Below are 16,062 nucleotides of genomic sequence, written 5' to 3'. Positions count from 1 at the left end.
CCAATAGTTTACAAATGGTCTGAAGTTGTTTGATGTGCAGCATTTAACATGGCTGCCATTTGCTTTTAACTCAAAGTATCATCTTGATCCAATATTGCTTGCAGTTTGGCGTCTTCAAACTTTTTTGGTGGTCTTCCACGTTCATCATTTCTCACATCCAAATCATTATCTCTGAACCGTTGAAACCATCTTTTGCATGTTGCTTCGACAAGCATTCGATGCGACTCTGCAGTACTTTTCTTAAAAAAATTAATGCTTCCCGCAAATCACTTTCCGGTAAAAATTTGACATTCCCAACACAAAGAAAAAAGATGATGTTGTTTGTTTAATGACTGACTGATGTCATGCCAACCAAACAAAAAAAAATTAAGGCTCGTTCACAACATATGTTCCCTATCAATGCATTTGAATCTTAAGGCTCACTTAATATCGGTATTTCGGATAAGATCCCTATTAAGTACCAGAGATCAATTGATGCAATTTTTTTCCAGCACCAAATACAAAATTGACCATCATATTTAACGAAGCAGCAGATACTGATGTATTCTGTACACACCCTGTTCTATCATTCATTATCAAACATAAACGGATTGAAGTCAGATGGAAAATCAAAATGAAAATAGCGTATATTGGGGCTACGGAAATACTTGTACTGATTGCATTCACTTTTGCCATTACTAAAGATTACTTCAGCATCCGACCAGTATTGCTCGCCACTATATACAACATTTTACGGGTTAAAAAAATATTTGTTTATTATGGGATATATCTGTTTGCAAAATAAATTAGAAAATAGAAACAAATTATTTTGGCAGATACAATTGAGAACAGTAATCCACCTGATGTCCGAGGGAGTGCAATTTAGATTGCATTTACTTGTAAGCTTGTAAGTATTTACTTGCTTAATTTACGGATTTATATTGCCTGCATAAAGATGCATTTGTCATGATGTTAAATTAAGTTTTTTAAATCCTCTTAAAATATCTGTTTTTTACCGCTATGGAAATGGAGACACGTTAATTCGCAACAATAAAATAAATTATTTTCTTAACTTTCAATTTTGATTTCGACAACTATCAGATTCTACAAAACCCTTAAATAATTAAACTAAAAATTCAAAAACGAAAAAAATGAATGGAGAAATAAGTACAAAATCCAACTAACGGATGACCCAAGTAGACCTACATTTTTCAATAGCCTTTTTTGACAGATCACGCGTGAATCCTGTCAAGCTGTCATGATGTTCATCATTGTATAATATCGTATTCGAACAAATAGACCACGTCACTGCGTGCTGGAAAATATAGCGGCCGTAGCCGAGAGTGTACACAAAGACCGTGGCGGCAGAATTCTGTCGCTACAACAACAACAACAACGAAGACCGTGGAGAGTCGATTCGGCGCCGTTCGCAGCAACTCGTATTGACGTATGGAACGACTTGGCGCATTTTACGTCGAGATCTTAAATTAAAAGCGTACAAAATACGGCTTTTGCAAGAGCTGAAGCCGCTCGACCTTCCCAAGCGACATCACTTCGCTCTGTGGGTTCTTGAAAAGTTGCAAGAAGATCCAACGTTTTCGGGCCAAATTTTGTTCAGCGACGATTAGGCTCATTTCTGGCTACCTGAAGAGATTCAAGAGCTGCCATTTCATCCAGAGAAAACAACGGTTTGGTGTGGTTTGTGGGCCGGAGAAATCATCGGTTTATATTTCTTCAGAAATTATGCCGGTGAGAACGTAACTGTTGTTGTTGTTTTAGCGGCAGAATTCTGCCGAGTTGACAGTCCTTGGCCGGTATAATTCCGGGTCCGTTCCGGTTACGTAGACCCGACTGTCGTGGGAACGGAGAACGTAACCGTAAATGGAGGCGGCGCCACTTCCGACACATCGCATCAATTAATGGGTTTATTGAGAGAACACTTCGGTGAGCAGAAAATTTCATTTGGGCCGGTCAATTGGCCATCAAGATCGTGTGATATCACACCGTTAGACTTTTTCCTGTGGAGATATGTTAAGTCTAAAATCTATGCGGACAATCCCACTTCGATTCAGGCCTTGGAGCAAAACATCACGCGTATCATTCGCCAGTTACCAGTCGAAATGCTCGAACGAGCCATCGAAAATTGGACTCAACGGATGGAACATCTGAGACGTAGCCGCGGCCTAGATTTGAAATAGATAATCTTTAAAAAAAGAAATACCAAATAATGATCTTTCGAATGATAATAAACATTCCCCATTAAATTAGAATTTTCTGTTTTTTTTTTTAAGTAGAGAACCTCGAAATGGATTACCCTTTAATAATTTCAAAATCATTGAAGCCGTAAAATCGAGAATATATGTCGAAATCTACCCGTTGACGTATTTGTAAATATTTATATGAACATTTTATTTTGGAGACAAAAGACAAAACACACACCAACAAAAATCATTTTGCAGTACATATTTAAGTGATTTTCATAAAGATCGAAAATACAAAAATTTATCACGCCTTTATACTATTGGTTCATTTAAAGGTTTGGTCCGATTTTAAATTTGCAATTCAACTTCAATTTCTGGAAATGGGGGTGGTTCCTTCAGCCCAAAGGAGGTAAGTAGTATACATACATCTGTAAAAGGGATTCAAAATGTTGTATGTTCTCCAGTAATTGCAGCAAATACCAGGTGTACCGGTATAAAATAATATACTAATTTTAATTGGGAAAGTAAAAAAAAAATTATTCAAAGTATTGACCATTGCTTTTTACACATTTTGACTACCCTTCTGGCAATTTGTGAATAACATGTTAATAGCACAAAAACCAGACTCCTAATATTCGACTTCTGCGAAGGAATCGAAGTACTGCTCAGCCAATGCGTGTCCTATCGATAAAAACAAATGATAATCGGAAGATATCAAGTCTGGTGAATACAGCAGTTTCAGTTGTGATATACCACACCCTTCTGATCCCACCAAACACAGAGCATTGCCTTTCAACCGAATCGATCTTTTTTTGCGGTCGACGTTGATGGATTAACCAATGATTTTCTCCGTAAAGGATTCTAAACATAAATCCATTTTTCATCGTCAGTGACAATTCGATGCAAACCTCTCTTTCGTGTCTTTGAAACAAAATTTCACGAGTGTTTTTTCTGTTTTCCATTCGTGTTTCATTCAATTCATGTGGCACTCAATTTCCACACTTTTGGATCTTTCCCATAGTTTACAAATGGTCTGAAGTTGTTTGATGTGCAACATTTAACATGGCTGCCATTTGCTTTTGACTCAAAGTATCATCTTGATCCAATATTGCTTGCAGTTTGGCGTCTTCAAACTTTTTTGGTGGTCTTCCACGTTCATCATTTCTCACATCCAAATCATTATCTCTGAACCGTTGAAACCATCTTTTGCATGTTGCTTCGACAAGCATTCGATGCGACTCTGCAGTACTTTTCTTAAAAAAATTAATGCTTTCCGCAAATCACTTTCCGGTAAAAATTTGACATTCCCAACACAAAGAAAAAAGATGATGTTGTTTGTTTAATGACTGACTGATGTCATGCCAACCAAACAAAAAAAAAATTAAGGCTCGTTCACAACATATGTTCCCTATTAATGTATTTGAATCTTAAGGCTCACTTAATATCGGTATTTCGGATGAGATCCCTATTAAGTACCAGAGATCAATTGATGCAATTTTTTTCCAGCACCAAATACAAAATTAACCATCATATTTAACGAAGCAGCAGATACTGATGTATTCTGTACACACTCTGTTCTATCATTCATTATCAAACATAAACGGATTGAAGTCAGATGAAAAATCAAAATGAAAATAGCGTATATTGGGGCTACGGAAATACCTGTACTGATTGCATTCACTTTTGCCATTACTAAAGATTACTTCAGCATCCGACCAGTATTGCTCGCCACTATATACAACATTTTACGGGTTAAATAAATATTTGTTTATTATGGGATATATCTGTTTGCAAAATAAATTAGAAAATAGAAACAAATTATTTTGGCAGATATAATTGAGAACAGTAATCCACCTGATGTCCGAGGGAGTGCAATTTAGATTGCATTGCACTTGTAAGCTTGTATGTACTTACTTGCTTACTTTACGGATTTATATTGCCTGCATAAAGATGCATTTGTCATGATGTTAAATTAAGTTTTTTTTAAATCTTCTTAAAATATCTGGATTTTTACCGCTATGGAAATGGAGACACGTTAATTCGCAACAATAAAATAAATTATTTTCTTAACTTTCAATTTTGATTTCGACAACTATCAGATTCTACAAAACCCTTAAATAATTAAACTAAAAATTCAGAAACGAAAAAAATGAATGGAGAAATACGTACAAAATCCAACTAACGGATGATCCAAGCAGAGGTACATTTTTCAATAGCCTTTTTTGACAGATCACGCGTGAATCCTGTCATGCTGTCATGATATTCATCATTGGATAATATCGTATTCGAACGAATAGACCACGTCACTGCGTGCTGGAAAATATAGCGACCGTAGCCGAGACCGTACACGAAGACCGTGGCGGCAGAATTCTGTCGCTACAACAACAACAACAACGAAGACCGTGGAGAGTCGATTCGGCGCCGTTCGCAGCAACTCGTATTGACGTATGGAACGACTTGGCGCATTTTACGTCGAGATCTTAAATTAAAAGCGTACAAAATACGGCTTTTGCAAGAGCTGAGCCGCTCGACCTTCCCAAGCGACATCACTTCGCTCTGTGGGTTCTTGAAAAGTTGCAAGAAGATCCAACGTTTTCGGGCCAAATTTTGTTCAGCGACGATTAGGCCCATTTCTGGCTACCTGAAGAGATTCAAGAGCTGCCATTTCATCCAGAGAAAACAACGGTTTGGTGTGGTTTGTGGGCCGGAGAAATCATCGGTTCATATTTCTTCAAAAATTATGCCGGTGAGAACGTAACCGTTGTTGTTGTTTTAGCGGCAGAATTCTGCCGAGTTGACAGTCCTTGGCCGGTATAATTCTGGGTCCGTTCCGGTTACGTAGACCCGACTGCCGTGGGAACGGAGAACGTAACCGTAAATGGAGGCGGCGCCACCATCATTTAATGGGTTTATTGAGAGAACACTTCGGTGAGCAGAAAATTTCATTTGGGCCGGTCAATTGGCCATCAAGATCGTGTGATATCACACCGTTAGACTTTTTCCTGTGGAGATATGTTAAGTCTAAAATCTATGCGGACAATCCCACTTCGATTCAGGCCTTGGAGCAAAACATCACGCGTATCATTCGCCAGTTACCAGTCGAAATGCTCGAACGAGCCATCGAAAATTGGACTCAACGGATGGAACATCTGAGACGTAGCCGCGGCCTAGATTTGAAATAGATAATCTTTAAAAAAATAAATACCAAATAATGATCTTTCGAATGATAATAAACATTCCCCATTAAATTAGAATTTTCTGTTTTTTTTTTTAAGTAGAGAACCTCGAAATGGATTACCCTTTAATAATTTCAAAATCATTGAAGCCGTAAAATCGAGAATATATGTCGAAATCTACCCGTTGACGTATTTGTAAATATTTATATGAACATTTTATTTTGGAGACAAAAGACAAAAAACACACCAACAAAAATCATTTTGAAGTACATATTTAAGTGATTTTCATAAAGATCGAAAATACAAAAATTTATCACGCCTTTATACTATTGGTTCATTTAAAGGTTTGGTCCGATTTTAAATTTGCAATTCAACTTCAATTTCTGGAAATGGGGGTGGTTCCTTCAGCCCAAAGGAGGTAAGTAGTATACATACATCTGTAAAAGGGATTCAAAATGTTGTATGTTCTCCAGTAATTGCAGCAAATACCAGGTGTACCGGTATAAAATAATATACTAATTTTAATTGGGAAAGTAAAAAAAAAAATTATTCAAAGTATTGACCATTGCTTTTTACACATTTTGACTACCCTTCTGGCAATTTGTGAATAACATGTTAATAGCAAAAAAACCAGACTCCTAATATTCGACTTCTGCGAAGGAATCGAAGTACTGCTCAGCCAATGCGTGTCCTATCGATAAAAACAAATGATAATCGGAAGATATCAAGTCTGGTGAATACAGCAGTTTCAGTTGTGATATACCACACCCTTCTGATCCCACCAAACACAGAGCATTGCCTTTCAACCGAATCGATCTTTTTTTGCGGTCGACGTTGATGGATTAACCAATGATTTTCTCCGTAAAGGATTCTAAACATAAATCCATTTTTCATCGTCAGTGACAATTCGATGCAAACCTCTCTTTCGTGTCTTTGAAACAAAATTTCACGAGTGTTTTTTCTGTTTTCCATTCGTGTTTCATTCAATTCATGTGGCACTCAATTTCCACACTTTTGGATCTTTCCCATAGTTTACAAATGGTCTGAAGTTGTTTGATGTGCAACATTTAACATGGCTGCCATTTGCTTTTGACTCAAAGTATCATCTTGATCCAATATTGCTTGCAGTTTGGCGTCTTCAAACTTTTTTGGTGGTCTTCCACGTTCATCATTTCTCACATCCAAATCATTATCTCTGAACCGTTGAAACCATCTTTTGCATGTTGCTTCGACAAGCATTCGATGCGACTCTGCAGTACTTTTCTTAAAAAAATTAATGCTTTCCGCAAATCACTTTCCGGTAAAAATTTGACATTCCCAACACAAAGAAAAAAGATGATGTTGTTTGTTTAATGACTGACTGATGTCATGCCAACCAAACAAAAAAAAAATTAAGGCTCGTTCACAACATATGTTCCCTATTAATGTATTTGAATCTTAAGGCTCACTTAATATCGGTATTTCGGATGAGATCCCTATTAAGTACCAGAGATCAATTGATGCAATTTTTTTCCAGCACCAAATACAAAATTAACCATCATATTTAACGAAGCAGCAGATACTGATGTATTCTGTACACACTCTGTTCTATCATTCATTATCAAACATAAACGGATTGAAGTCAGATGAAAAATCAAAATGAAAATAGCGTATATTGGGGCTACGGAAATACCTGTACTGATTGCATTCACTTTTGCCATTACTAAAGATTACATCAGCATCCGACCAGTATTGCTCGCCACTATATACAACATTTTACGGGTTAAATAAATATTTGTTTATTATGGGATATATCTGTTTGCAAAATAAATTAGAAAATAGAAACAAATTATTTTGGCAGATATAATTGAGAACAGTAATCCACCTGATGTCCGAGGGAGTGCAATTTAGATTGCATTGCACTTGTAAGCTTGTATGTACTTACTTGCTTACTTTACGGATTTATATTGCCTGCATAAAGATGCATTTGTCATGATGTTAAATTAAGTTTTTTTTAAATCTTCTTAAAATATCTGGATTTTTACCGCTATGGAAATGGAGACACGTTAATTCGCAACAATAAAATAAATTATTTTCTTAACTTTCAATTTTGATTTCGACAACTATCAGATTCTACAAAACCCTTAAATAATTAAACTAAAAATTCAGAAACGAAAAAAATGAATGGAGAAATACGTACAAAATCCAACTAACGGATGATCCAAGCAGAGGTACATTTTTCAATAGCCTTTTTTGACAGATCACGCGTGAATCCTGTCAAGCTGTCATGATATTCATCATTGGATAATATCGTATTCGAACGAATAGACCACGTCACTGCGTGCTGGAAAATATAGCGACCGTAGCCGAGACCGTACACGAAGACCGTGGCGGCAGAATTCTGTCGCTACAACAACAACAACAACGAAGACCGTGGAGAGTCGATTCGGCGCCGTTCGCAGCAACTCGTATTGACGTATGGAACGACTTGGCGCATTTTACGTCGAGATCTTAAATTAAAAGCGTACAAAATACGGCTTTTGCAAGAGCTGAGCCGCTCGACCTTCCCAAGCGACATCACTTCGCTCTGTGGGTTCTTGAAAAGTTGCAAGAAGATCCAACGTTTTCGGGCCAAATTTTGTTCAGCGACGATTAGGCCCATTTCTGGCTACCTGAAGAGATTCAAGAGCTGCCATTTCATCCAGAGAAAACAACGGTTTGGTGTGGTTTGTGGGCCGGAGAAATCATCGGTTCATATTTCTTCAAAAATTATGCCGGTGAGAACGTAACCGTTGTTGTTGTTTTAGCGGCAGAATTCTGCCGAGTTGACAGTCCTTGGCCGGTATAATTCTGGGTCCGTTCCGGTTACGTAGACCCGACTGCCGTGGGAACGGAGAACGTAACCGTAAATGGAGGCGGCGCCACCATCATTTAATGGGTTTATTGAGAGAACACTTCGGTGAGCAGAAAATTTCATTTGGGCCGGTCAATTGGCCATCAAGATCGTGTGATATCACACCGTTAGACTTTTTCCTGTGGAGATATGTTAAGTCTAAAATCTATGCGGACAATCCCACTTCGATTCAGGCCTTGGAGCAAAACATCACGCGTATCATTCGCCAGTTACCAGTCGAAATGCTCGAACGAGCCATCGAAAATTGGACTCAACGGATGGAACATCTGAGACGTAGCCGCGGCCTAGATTTGAAATAGATAATCTTTAAAAAAATAAATACCAAATAATGATCTTTCGAATGATAATAAACATTCCCCATTAAATTAGAATTTTCTGTTTTTTTTTTTAAGTAGAGAACCTCGAAATGGATTACCCTTTAATAATTTCAAAATCATTGAAGCCGTAAAATCGAGAATATATGTCGAAATCTACCCGTTGACGTATTTGTAAATATTTATATGAACATTTTATTTTGGAGACAAAAGACAAAAAACACACCAACAAAAATCATTTTGAAGTACATATTTAAGTGATTTTCATAAAGATCGAAAATACAAAAATTTATCACGCCTTTATACTATTGGTTCATTTAAAGGTTTGGTCCGATTTTAAATTTGCAATTCAACTTCAATTTCTGGAAATGGGGGTGGTTCCTTCAGCCCAAAGGAGGTAAGTAGTATACATACATCTGTAAAAGGGATTCAAAATGTTGTATGTTCTCCAGTAATTGCAGCAAATACCAGGTGTACCGGTATAAAATAATATACTAATTTTAATTGGGAAAGTAAAAAAAAAAATTATTCAAAGTATTGACCATTGCTTTTTACACATTTTGACTACCCTTCTGGCAATTTGTGAATAACATGTTAATAGCAAAAAAACCAGACTCCTAATATTCGACTTCTGCGAAGGAATCGAAGTACTGCTCAGCCAATGCGTGTCCTATCGATAAAAATAAAATGATAATCGGAAGATATCAAGTCTGGTGAATACAGCAGTTTCAGTTGTGATATACCACACCCTTCTGATCCCACCAAACACAGAGCATTGCCTTTCAACCGAATCGATCTTTTTTTGCGGTCGACGTTGATGGATTAACCAATGATTTTCTCCGTAAAGGATTCTAAACATAAATCCATTTTTCATCGTCAGTGACAATTCGATGCAAACCTCTCTTTCGTGTCTTTGAAACAAAATTTCACGAGTGTTTTTTCTGTTTTCCATTCGTGTTTCATTCAATTCATGTGGCACTCAATTTCCACACTTTTGGATCTTTCCCATAGTTTACAAATGGTCTGAAGTTGTTTGATGTGCAACATTTAACATGGCTGCCATTTGCTTTTGACTCAAAGTATCATCTTGATCCAATATTGCTTGCAGTTTGGCGTCTTCAAACTTTTTTGGTGGTCTTCCACGTTCATCATTTCTCACATCCAAATCATTATCTCTGAACCGTTGAAACCATCTTTTGCATGTTGCTTCGACAAGCATTCGATGCGACTCTGCAGTACTTTTCTTAAAAAAATTAATGCTTTCCGCAAATCACTTTCCGGTAAAAATTTGACATTCCCAACACAAAGAAAAAAGATGATGTTGTTTGTTTAATGACTGACTGATGTCATGCCAACCAAACAAAAAAAAAATTAAGGCTCGTTCACAACATATGTTCCCTATTAATGTATTTGAATCTTAAGGCTCACTTAATATCGGTATTTCGGATGAGATCCCTATTAAGTACCAGAGATCAATTGATGCAATTTTTTTCCAGCACCAAATACAAAATTAACCATCATATTTAACGAAGCAGCAGATACTGATGTATTCTGTACACACTCTGTTCTATCATTCATTATCAAACATAAACGGATTGAAGTCAGATGAAAAATCAAAATGAAAATAGCGTATATTGGGGCTACGGAAATACCTGTACTGATTGCATTCACTTTTGCCATTACTAAAGATTACATCAGCATCCGACCAGTATTGCTCGCCACTATATACAACATTTTACGGGTTAAATAAATATTTGTTTATTATGGGATATATCTGTTTGCAAAATAAATTAGAAAATAGAAACAAATTATTTTGGCAGATATAATTGAGAACAGTAATCCACCTGATGTCCGAGGGAGTGCAATTTAGATTGCATTGCACTTGTAAGCTTGTATGTACTTACTTGCTTACTTTACGGATTTATATTGCCTGCATAAAGATGCATTTGTCATGATGTTAAATTAAGTTTTTTTTAAATCTTCTTAAAATATCTGGATTTTTACCGCTATGGAAATGGAGACACGTTAATTCGCAACAATAAAATAAATTATTTTCTTAACTTTCAATTTTGATTTCGACAACTATCAGATTCTACAAAACCCTTAAATAATTAAACTAAAAATTCAGAAACGAAAAAAATGAATGGAGAAATACGTACAAAATCCAACTAACGGATGATCCAAGCAGAGGTACATTTTTCAATAGCCTTTTTTGACAGATCACGCGTGAATCCTGTCAAGCTGTCATGATATTCATCATTGGATAATATCGTATTCGAACGAATAGACCACGTCACTGCGTGCTGGAAAATATAGCGACCGTAGCCGAGACCGTACACGAAGACCGTGGCGGCAGAATTCTGTCGCTACAACAACAACAACAACGAAGACCGTGGAGAGTCGATTCGGCGCCGTTCGCAGCAACTCGTATTGACGTATGGAACGACTTGGCGCATTTTACGTCGAGATCTTAAATTAAAAGCGTACAAAATACGGCTTTTGCAAGAGCTGAGCCGCTCGACCTTCCCAAGCGACATCACTTCGCTCTGTGGGTTCTTGAAAAGTTGCAAGAAGATCCAACGTTTTCGGGCCAAATTTTGTTCAGCGACGATTAGGCCCATTTCTGGCTACCTGAAGAGATTCAAGAGCTGCCATTTCATCCAGAGAAAACAACGGTTTGGTGTGGTTTGTGGGCCGGAGAAATCATCGGTTCATATTTCTTCAAAAATTATGCCGGTGAGAACGTAACCGTTGTTGTTGTTTTAGCGGCAGAATTCTGCCGAGTTGACAGTCCTTGGCCGGTATAATTCTGGGTCCGTTCCGGTTACGTAGACCCGACTGTCGTGGGAACGGAGAACGTAACCGTAAATGGAGGCGGCGCCACCATCATTTAATGGGTTTATTGAGAGAACACTTCGGTGAGCAGAAAATTTCATTTGGGCCGGTCAATTGGCCATCAAGATCGTGTGATATCACACCGTTAGACTTTTTCCATCGAAAATTGGACTCAACGGATGGAACATCTGAGACGTAGCCGCGGCCTAGAATAAATACCAAATAATGATCTTTCGAATGATAATAAACATTCCCCATTAAATTAGAATTTTCTGTTTTTTTTTTAAGTAGAGAACCTCGAAATGGATTACCCTTTAATAATTTCAAAATCATTGAAGCCGTAAAATCGAGAATATATGTCGAAATCTACCCGTTGACGTATTTGTAAATATTTATATGAACATTTTATTTTAGAGACAAAAGACAAAAAACACACAAACAAAAATCATTTTGAAGTACATATTTAAGTGATTTTCATAAAGATCGAAAATACAAAAATTTATCACGCCTTTATACTATTGGTTCATTTAAAGGTTTGGTCCGATTTTAAATTTACAATTCAACTTCAATTTCTGGAAATGGGGGTGGTTCCTTCAGCCCAAAGGAGGTAAGAAGTATACATACATCTGTAAAAGGGATTCAAAATGTTGTATGTTCTCCAGTAATTGCAGCAAATACCAGGTGTACCGGTATAAAATAATATACTAATTTTGAATGGGAAAGTAAAAAAAAAAATTATTCAAAGTATTGACCATTGCTTTTTACATATTTTGACTACCCTTCTGGCAATTTGTGAATAACATGTTAATAGCAAAAAAACCAGACTCCTAATATTCGACTTCTGCGAAGGAATCGAAGTGCTGCTCAGCCAATGCGTGTCCTATCGATAAAAACAAATGATAATCGGAAGGTATCAAGTCTGGTGAATACAGCAGTTTCAGTTGTGATATACCACACCCTTCTGATCCCACCAAACACAGAGCATTGCCTTTCAACCGAATCGATCTTTTTTTGCGGTCGACGTTGATGGATTAACCAATGATTTTCTCCGTAAAGGATTCTAAACATAAATCCATTTTTCATCGTCAGTGACAATTCGATGCAAACCTCTCTTTCGTGTCTTTGAAACAAAATTTCACGAGTGTTTTTTCTGTTTTCCATTCGTGTTTCATTCAATTCATGTGGCACTCAATTTCCACACTTTCGGATCTTTCCCATAGTTTACAAATGGTCTGAAGTTGTTTGATGTGCAACATTTAACATGGCTGCCATTTGCTTTTGACTCAAAGTATCATCTTGATCCAATATTGCTTGCAGTTTGGCGTCTTCAAACTTTTTTGGTGGTCTTCCACGTTCATCATTTCTCACATCCAAATCATTATCTCTGAACCGTTGAAACCATCTTTTGCATGTTGCTTCGACAAGCATTCGATGCGACTCTGCAGTACTTTTCTTAAAAAAATTAATGCTTTCCGCAAATCACTTTCCGGTAAAAATTTGACATTCCCAACACAAAGAAAAAAGATGATGTTGTTTGTTTAATGACTGACTGATGTCATGCCAACCAAACAAAAAAAAAATTAAGGCTCGTTCACAACATATGTTCCCTATTAATGTATTTGAATCTTAAGGCTCACTTAATATCGGTATTTCGGATGAGATCCCTATTAAGTACCAGAGATCAATTGATGCAATTTTTTTCCAGCACCAAATACAAAATTAACCATCATATTTAACGAAGCAGCAGATACTGATGTATTCTGTACACACTCTGTTCTATCATTCATTATCAAACATAAACGGATTGAAGTCAGATGGAAAATCAAAATGAAAATAGCGTATATTGGGGCTACGGAAATACCTGTACTGATTGCATTCACTTTTGCCATTACTAAAGATTACTTCAGCATCCGACCAGTATTGCTCGCCACTATATACAACATTTTACGGGTTAAAAAAATATTTGTTTATTATGGGATATATCTGTTTGCAAAATAAATTAGAAAATAGAAACAAATTATTTTGGCAGATATAATTGAGAACAGTAATCCACCTGATGTCCGAGGGAGTGCAATTTAGATTGCATTGCACTTGTAAGCTTGTATGTACTTACTTGCTTACTTTACGGATTTATATTGCCTGCATAAAGATGCATTTGTCATGATGTTAAATTAAGTTTTTTTAAATCTTCTTAAAATATCTGGATTTTTACCGCTATGGAAATGGAGACACGTTAATTCGCAACAATAAAATAAATTATTTTCTTAACTTTCAATTTTGATTTCGACAACTATCAGATTCTACAAAACCCTTAAATAATTAAACTAAAAATTCAGAAACGAAAAAAATGAATGGAGAAATACGTACAAAATCCAACTAACGGATGATCCAAGTAGAGGTACATTTTTCAATAGCCTTTTTTGACAGATCACGCGTGAATCCTGTCAAGCTGTCATGATATTCATCATTCGATAATATCGTATTCGAACGAATAGACCACGTCACTGCGTGCTGGAAAATATAGCGACCGTAGCCGAGACCGTACACGAAGACCGTGGCGGCAGAATTCTGTCGCTACAACAACAACGAAGACCGTGGAGAGTCGATTCGGCGCCGTTCGCAGCAACTCGTATTGACGTATGGAACGACTTGGCGCATTTTACGTCGAGATCTTAAATTAAAAGCGTACAAAATACGGCTTTTGCAAGAGCCGAGCCGCTCGACCTTCCCAAGCGACATCACTTCGCTCTGTGGGTTCTTGAAAAGTTGCAAGAAGATCCAACGTTTTCGGGCCAAATTTTGTTCAGCGACGATTAGGCCCATTTCTGGCTACCTGAAGAGATTCAAGAGCTGCCATTTCATCCAGAGAAAACAACGGTTTGGTGTGGTTTGTGGGCCGGAGAAATCATCGGTTCATATTTCTTCAAAAATTATGCCGGTGAGAACGTAACCGTTGTTGTTGTTTTAGCGGCAGAATTCTGCCGAGTTGACAGTCCTTGGCCGGTATAATTCCGGGTCCGTTCCGGTTACGTAGACCCGACTGTCGTAGGAACGGAGAACGTAACCGTAAATGGAGGCGGCGCCACCATCATTTAATGGGTTTATTGAGAGAACACTTCGGTGAGCAGAAAATTTCATTTGGGCCGGTCAATTGGCCATCAAGATCGTGTGATATCACACCGTTAGACTTTTTCCTGTGGAGATATGTTAAGTCTAAAATCTATGCGGACAATCCCACTTCGATTCAGGCCTTGGAGCAAAACATCACGCGTATCATTCGCCAGTTACCAGTCGAAATGCTCGAACGAGCCATCGAAAATTGGACTCAACGGATGGAACATCTGAGACGTAGCCGCGGCCTAGATTTGAAATAGATAATCTTTAAAAAAATAAATACCAAATAATGATCTTTCGAATGATAATAAACATTCCCCATTAAATTAGAATTTTCTGTTTTTTTTTTTTTAAGTAGAGAACCTCGAAATGGATTACCCTTTAATAATTTCAAAATCATTGAAGCCGTAAAATCGAGAATATATGTCGAAATCTACCCGTTGACGTATTTGTAAATATTTATATGAACATTTTATTTTAGAGACAAAAGACAAAAAACACACCAACAAAAATCATTTTGAAGTACATATTTAAGTGATTTTCATAAAGATCGAAAATACAAAAATTTATCACGCCTTTATACTATTGGTTCATTTAAAGGTTTGGTCCGATTTTAAATTTGCAATTCAACTTCAATTTCTGGAAATGGGGGTGGTTCCTTCAGCCCAAAGGAGGTAAGAAGTATACATACATCTGTAAAAGGGATTCAAAATGTTGTATGTTCTCCAGTAATTGCAGCAAATACCAGGTGTACCGGTATAAAATAATATACTAATTTTGAATGGGAAAGTAAAAAAAAATATTATTCAAAGTATTGACCATTGCTTTTTACACATTTTGACTACCCTTCTGGCAATTTGTGAATAACATGTTAATAGCAAAAAAACCAGACTCCTAATATTCGACTTCTGCGAAGGAATCGAAGTGCTGCTCAGCCAATGCGTGTCCTATCGATAAAAACAAATGATAATCGGAAGATACCAAGTCTGGTGAATACAGCAGTTTCAGTTGTGATATACCATACCCTTCTGATCCCACCAAACACAGAGCATTGCCTTTCAACCGAATCGATCTTTTTTTGCGGTCGACGTTGATGGATTAACCAATGATTTTCTCCGTAAAGGATTCTAAACATAAATCCATTTTTCATCGTCAGTGACAATTCGATGCAAACCTCTCTTTCGTGTCTTTGAAACAAAATTTCACGAGTGTTTTTTCTGTTTTCCATTCGTGTTTCATTCAATTCATGTGGCACTGAATTTCCACACTTTTGGATCTTTCCCATAGTTTACAAATGGTCTGAAGTTGTTTGATGTGCAACATTTAACATGGCTGCCATTTGCTTTTGACTCAAAGTATCATCTTGATCCAATATTGCTTGCAGTTTGGCGTCTTCAAACTTTTTTGGTGGTCTTCCACGTTCATCATTTCTCACATCCAAATCATTATCTCTGAACCGTTGAAACCATCTTTTGCATGTTGCTTCGACAAGCATTCGATGCGACTCTGCAGTACTTTTCTTAAAAAAATTAATGCTTTCCGCAAATCAC

Source organism: Bactrocera oleae, chromosome 3 (genome assembly GCF_042242935.1).
Source record: "Bactrocera oleae isolate idBacOlea1 chromosome 3, idBacOlea1, whole genome shotgun sequence".
Classification (NCBI taxonomy): domain Eukaryota; kingdom Metazoa; phylum Arthropoda; class Insecta; order Diptera; family Tephritidae; genus Bactrocera; species Bactrocera oleae.
This window is presented reverse-complemented; position numbering follows the sequence as displayed.